At 41.6% G+C, this 6,446-nt stretch overlaps 1 pseudogene; it reads right to left on the reverse strand.

Moving 5' to 3' along the window:
- Nucleotides 1–603: 603 nt before the first annotated feature.
- On the reverse strand, nucleotides 604–5,506 carry LOC101433150 (general transcription factor II-I repeat domain-containing protein 2B-like; annotated as a pseudogene).
- Between the last annotated feature and the right edge of the window lie 940 nt (nucleotides 5,507–6,446).

Here is a 6,446-nt window from a genome sequence, read left to right on the forward strand (position 1 = left end):
GATACTGACCTCTTACTGACTCTTAGATGGTCCATATTTTTTAAAAATTATGATAAAAAAAACATAACCAGGATTGATAAGCTTAGAAAAAAGTTTAGTCAAATATACAGGTACTAATTGTTCACTGAGTTATTATGGAAATTTGTGTACAAAATCATTTAAATGATTCTTCAAATAGAAATCTAAAGAACTGAACTATTACAGGTGTTTTCTTCACTGCAGAAACTGAGACATTCCAGTAGGAATATCTTCACTTAATTGGAAAATAAACACCATAACAGAAGGCTCTGCTGAATATGTAAAAAGTCTGATGAGATTCATCCCTGTCATTTTCCCTGTTGTTTTCCCTGTTGTTTTCCAGCACTACTGTAAAATCCTTATAATACATTCCAAAGTAAACCAGCTATTCCAAATCTACAGCCACTTACTCTTTAATTCAATTCACAAAACTGCTGGAAAAGTAGACATTTCTATCTAAAAGTAGAAGAAAAATTTGTATAGAAGGTATTTCTCTTATACAGGCATATTACACAGCTTGGGGCAGTAAGAGGTTGGAAAAGCTCTTCTCAACCACTGATGCTTTAAGCATAGCAGCAAAGAGGTCTACCATGTTGAGTCTAGTTCTTGCTTGATCTGAGAGCTTCCAATAGTCTCCTTTATTTCTTCTGCTGCCAGAACCTCCAACTGATTTGACTCAGCTGATTCTTGAATCACTGCTGGGCCTTCTGACTCACTCTGATCTATCACCTGGTTATTAATCACAAGGCCTGGCAAGGGCCTATTGATTATGAATTTGAAAAACTCTGTAGATTCTAAGATCCTTCTCATGGAGTTGATTTCCAAATAACTGGGGGCTTTGAATGACACTACTGGGGGGACATGCCATCAGTCACCACACAGCCAGGGTTAATTGTGATTTTCCTGTGGGAACTTTCACAGGGAAATCCATACCAGTTGCTTTGCCAAATTTTCTACTGAAGAGGTCATTCACTTGTTCCCTTAGCTGTCTAGCTTTTTCAACTTTTGACAACCTCTCATTATCGTTATCTGGAATTGACACCTGAGTGCTGTTAAGACCTTTCGACACCTGATGCAGTAGTATTAACACTGGATGATGAATTTATTTTTCTTGGGCTCTTAGAGGAGAAGCTCTCCTTAATGGCTGTCTCAAACATTTTGGACTTTTTAATGATGAATTTAATCTTTGTTTCTGAGTATCTTCTTTAGCCTTGGAATGCCAAAAATAAATGGTCTTCAGAATGGCATGCGCTCATGTAAGGCTTCCATATAAAAGTCTTCTGAGAAACATTTGAATAATACAAATGGTACTTTCACAGCTTGCTTAAGGTCAAGAGCTTCACCCATTTTTCATTAAAAAGATTTTCAACTTTCTGTTTTAGGTTTGTGATTCCGGCATGCAGGCCTCAAAGGAAAACTCCCTTCCTTGAGGCTTGAAGGAAGTCTGGGTAGGGGTTTGAACAGCTGATATTGAGGACTGTTGTTATTAGGACCTTCTACAGTGACCCTCAATTTCAGGAGGAATTGCTTCCAGGGCTTTGTGGTCTTTTCTGGGATTGTAATGCATTAATGTTTATTTTACTAACCATTTCAGGAGACAAATAGAAAACAACTAGTTTAGGTTTTTTAACAACAAACTTGATTTTACTACTCCCACACACAATTCTTTCAAGTCGTGGAATTCCAAACTAGGTAAAGCTCCAAAAGGGAATTCTTTCTGGCAAGTCTACATAAAGGAACTCGGGATTTAATTCAAACACTTTTACTGCCTCTGTGAATCTAAGAGCTTGAACAAATTTCAAATTAAAAATCTCTTCCATTTGTTTGTGTAGCTTGGTAATTCTTACATTCCAATCTTCTTTGACTGGCATATTTGTTCTTGGCTGAGTAACTTTAGTTGTACTGTGAGTCAGAAGTACTGGGGTCTTTCAATAAATTTAATTCAATTGCCTACTTGAATGATTTTTTCCAGCCTTGGAATTCCATACCAAGAGGGGCTTCTAAAAGCAATGTTTTCTGGTAGCTTTCCACAGAAATCATTAGGCTATGCCTCAAATTTCTGGTAAGGTACAGCTTTGGCTTCAGTGCTCCCCAAAACTGCAGCAGATTTTTTGCAGAAAAGCTGATCTATCCTCTTTCTTAATTTAGTGATCCTAGCATACCTCTCTTCCTTTACTTCTGAAGCTGATTTATCAAGTTGTAAATCTTCATGTACTGAATTCAGAAGTTCATGCTTCTTAATCACAAAATGAATCCTTTCCTTTGCAAGTAATATCCTCTCAAGGCAAGGAATTCCATAAGTGATGTCCATTTAAAAGGAATTCCTTCAGGAAGTCCTTCTGTTACTGAATTTTATTTAGGTTCTTGAATATGTTGCAGAAATGAATTTCAAGATCACATTGGGTGAGTTAGGCCAGTAATTTGTTCAGGTAGGGAAGGAAGAGAAATGATAAAAAATAATATCCCAGGTAGATAGGATGGGGATGAAAAGTCATGAAGCAGGTTGATTTATAGGCTACAATTTCCCATCATAGGTTATAAATGTCCAGGTTTACTTTCATGGCCATATGGCAGAGGAAAAAAGGCAAAAGCAGTGTGCAGAGGGAAGGAATGGATCCAGAGGCAAGAGAGCATGAGAGAGAGAGAGAGAGAGAAAAGAACAAGGCCTGGAGTCTGCCTTTTGAATTGTTAATTATCCCACCCTTTTGCAGGGGAGAAGTTCTAGCTGTTTACTGTTCTGATTGCTTATATCTCCCATCAGTCTCCCAGGAGGACCCAATGATAAAATCCTTGCGGAATATCTGGGGCTTCTCCTGTTTTTTGGAAGAAGTCTTCTTCTGAGTGGCAGAATCTTGGGGAAAGTCTTCCAGCAGCCATCTTGGAGTTATTGATGTCCATGTGGACTTCTTGCCTGGTTCCAAATCCATTATTAATTCCCTATCTTACTACCCTGCTTCACTTCTACATAAAGATCTTCAGCATGTGACTGGAAAAGGGGATATGGGATCATCATAGGACCTTTCTCTTTTATAGCTTGAACAGATTTTCTTTCAAATAACTCTTCAACTTGCTTATTTAGATTGGTAATTTGAGCATTCCATTTCTCAAAGTTGAACTCCCTCACTTTCTGTTTTCCATCATTGGCAGGTTCAGTAACTGTGGGCTATGGTAGCTCATTGGTCTTTGGTCTCTTGGTAGGTATTGAATAATCATCATCTTCAATAGTCACCTCAATTTCAGGCTCCTCACTTGTTTCTGAAGGGATATGCTGAGTAGAATCTTCAATTGGTGCTTCCATTTCTGTTCTTTCATCGCCTTCTGAAGAATGATAGTTTCCTTGAATGTTGTATTGATAGTAATCAGGGTCTTCTGATTCTTCCTTTACTGTCACAGCTGCCATTTCTTGGGAAATGCCAGAATCTTCCATGGATTCAGGTTTCACTCCACATAACTTCCATGTGGAGACGGTATTGACTTTTTACCATCTGTCACAGCACACAACCACCTAGGTGCTTCTTTGGCCCTAGGAAAGGTCTTTTAATGATAAATGAAATCCATGCTTTGTTCTCCAGAACCCATTTCAGGGTTGCAAGATCAAAATTCTCAGGGTATTTAAAAGCAAATCCTTCAGGAAGTCCCTGAACTACTACAGCCAACTAGTCCTTCCTTACTTACTTCCTTTCTTCTTTCCTTCCTTCCTTCCTTCCTTCCATCCATAAAAAAAATATGAGGTCCCCATATACCCCCAACCCCCTCACCCCACTCCTCCCCCTATAACAACAACCTCCTCCATCATCATGAGACATTCATTGCACTTGATGAACACATCTCTGAGCACTGCTGCACCTCAAGGTCAAATGGTACACATCATAGCCCAGACTTTCCCACAGTCCACCCAGTGGGCCATGGGAGGACATACAATGTCCGGTAACTGTCCCTGCAGCACCACCCAGGACAACTCCAACCCCCGAAAATGCCCCCACATCACATCTCTTCCTCCCACTCCCTACCCCCAGCAGCCACCATGGCTACTTTCTCCACACCAATGCCACATGTTCTTCAATTACCAATCACAATAGTTCATGAATAGAATATCATAAGTCCACTCTAATCCATACTCTATTCCTCCATCCTGTGGACCTTAGAATGGTTGTGTCCACTCCACATCTATATCAAGAGAGGCTTAGATTCCACATGGAATGCTGGATGCAATCCTCCTGCTTTCAGTTGTAAGCACTCTTGGCTCCCTGGTGTGGTGGTTGACCTTCTTCAACCCCATGTTAGCTGAGTGGAGTGAGTCCAATAAACCATAGTGTAGGAGTTGCAAGTCTGTTGAGGCTCAGGGCCTGGCTATCACATGGTCAGTCCAGAGATTCAGGTCCCCTGGGTATACACTAAACCTCAGCACCAACTACAGATCCGGTAAAAGTAACAGGAGAGGCTTGTGGACAAAGATCACATCCAAGTCCGGCTCCATCACACAGAAACACAAACTCCAAAATAGGGCCAATTGACATGGTGCTGAAGTCCATCTGCCATGACCATAGAACCTGTGGGTCTCTGTAGCCCTCACAAGAACCAATACCTGGGGTTATATCTACTTTATCTGTCTCTGGGACTCTGCTAAGGTGTGCATAAGGGTGTCCCCTCTGATAATGTCCTGGCTCTTTTTGGAGACTCATAGCCATATAAACTCATTTGTCCTTTCCATATCCCCTTTTATTCAGGTCAAAAAGCATTTTTAACTCCTGGTATTTTATGTAGACTGAGATATTCTGCTGGTCCGAGCTGACCCTTTTATTTAAGGTCATTTTCTAGTTACATCATCAGCTGGTACTTGGTAATAATCCCTCGGTGCCAGGGAGGCTCATCCCCGGGAGTCATGTCCCACACTGGGGGGAAGGCAACGCATTTACATGCTGAGTTTGGCTTCGAGACTGGCTACATCTGAGCAACACAGTGGCTCTCAGGAAGTAACTCTTAGGTACCCTGCAGCTCTAGGCCTTGTTCTTATTTCAGATGCACAGGCTTACAAGCATAGTCATTAGTATCAAGGGCTCATTGGCCAACTGGTCTCTTAACATCGTCTCATATGGAACATGAGATTTGTCTAAAGCTTTTCCATAGCAAAAGCAGAAATAATTGTTTTTCTAAGTGTGTCAATTTCCACAGCATTGACACTCACTCGATTTGTTTGGGTTGTAAGTTTCATTTTATACCTCTCTGCAGCCATTTCCTCCTTTTCAACACTATATTTTATGAAATTTTTCTGAAAATCCTTCCTAGTATCTACAAAAGCACATTCTTTCTTGGTTCCAACAACAAACACGTCTGTTTCATACACTACTATGCAGGCCGCTTCTGCCTTGCACTTGGCCAGTTGTTTACACATCGACTCAAGAGCAGACATGGGGAACGTCACCACCATCCTACTCTCTGAACACTCTTCATCTTCAACAGGCAGGGTAGACATTGCTACTTGGGCCATCATCTCTGAGAGCAGCCACCTCCAGGCAGCACTGGGGCTGGTGGTGCCCAAAGGAAGCAAATGTGGCTGCAGAGTAGCCTTAGGCTGAGGTGAGCTGGGGAATGGGCAGAGGGCAAGAGGGTGAGGGGCCTGGGCATCTGGACTGAGCTCCTGTCACCACCACATGGCTGCCCCAGCAGTGCCTCTCAACGTCTTGATCTGATCACAGGGAGAAGAAGCCTGGGTAATAGCAGAAGGCAGGCGGGTGGTTCTCTGCTCTCTGAGCTTTCTGGTGTGTTTTGAAAATCACACATGTCAATTCCTGCAACCTCATAATTCATCAAGCTCCATATTAATGGCTTGAAATAGAGCTTATCTCTCCTCCTGCTGCTGAAAGTGATGGTAAGTACCAGAGTGCAGGAGCAACCAAGTATTGGGTGTGTCCCTTTACACATCACTCTGTTTATGACTCCAAGTTTTATAAGACTCCAAACTTTGAAAGCAAAGTCAGGCCCCAGGTCTTGACTTAGAGAAGACAGAAAAATGGGACATGTGAAAGTCAAATTTTGAAAGCCTCCCTCTTATGCAGCCAGGGACACCTCTGCAAGAAGCCTGGGAAAGGAAGAGCAGGAATGAGGAAAAGGAGGGGGAGGGGCTTTGCTTTTAAATTCCCAGATCCCTTCGGGTCAGGTTTCCAGTTTGAGTCAGAATGCATATAATACTGGGCAAACAGCCTGACTGTAATTATTGTTGATCTTGTTTTTTAATCAGTTAGCACTTTTTTTTGTACAGAGAAGAGAATGACTTGGAAAGAGAAAAGAGATCAAAGATAAAGAATTGTGGCATTTGTAGATAAACAATCAAGTAAAGAAAAGGAGAAAAGAAGCACATGCAAAAGAAAAATATGCATAAGCTTGTGTTTGTCCAGACCTTAGACCACCTGAGGGTGCTGGGGAGGCCT

Source organism: Dasypus novemcinctus, chromosome 24 (assembly GCF_030445035.2).
Source record: "Dasypus novemcinctus isolate mDasNov1 chromosome 24, mDasNov1.1.hap2, whole genome shotgun sequence".
NCBI lineage: Eukaryota > Metazoa > Chordata > Mammalia > Cingulata > Dasypodidae > Dasypus > Dasypus novemcinctus.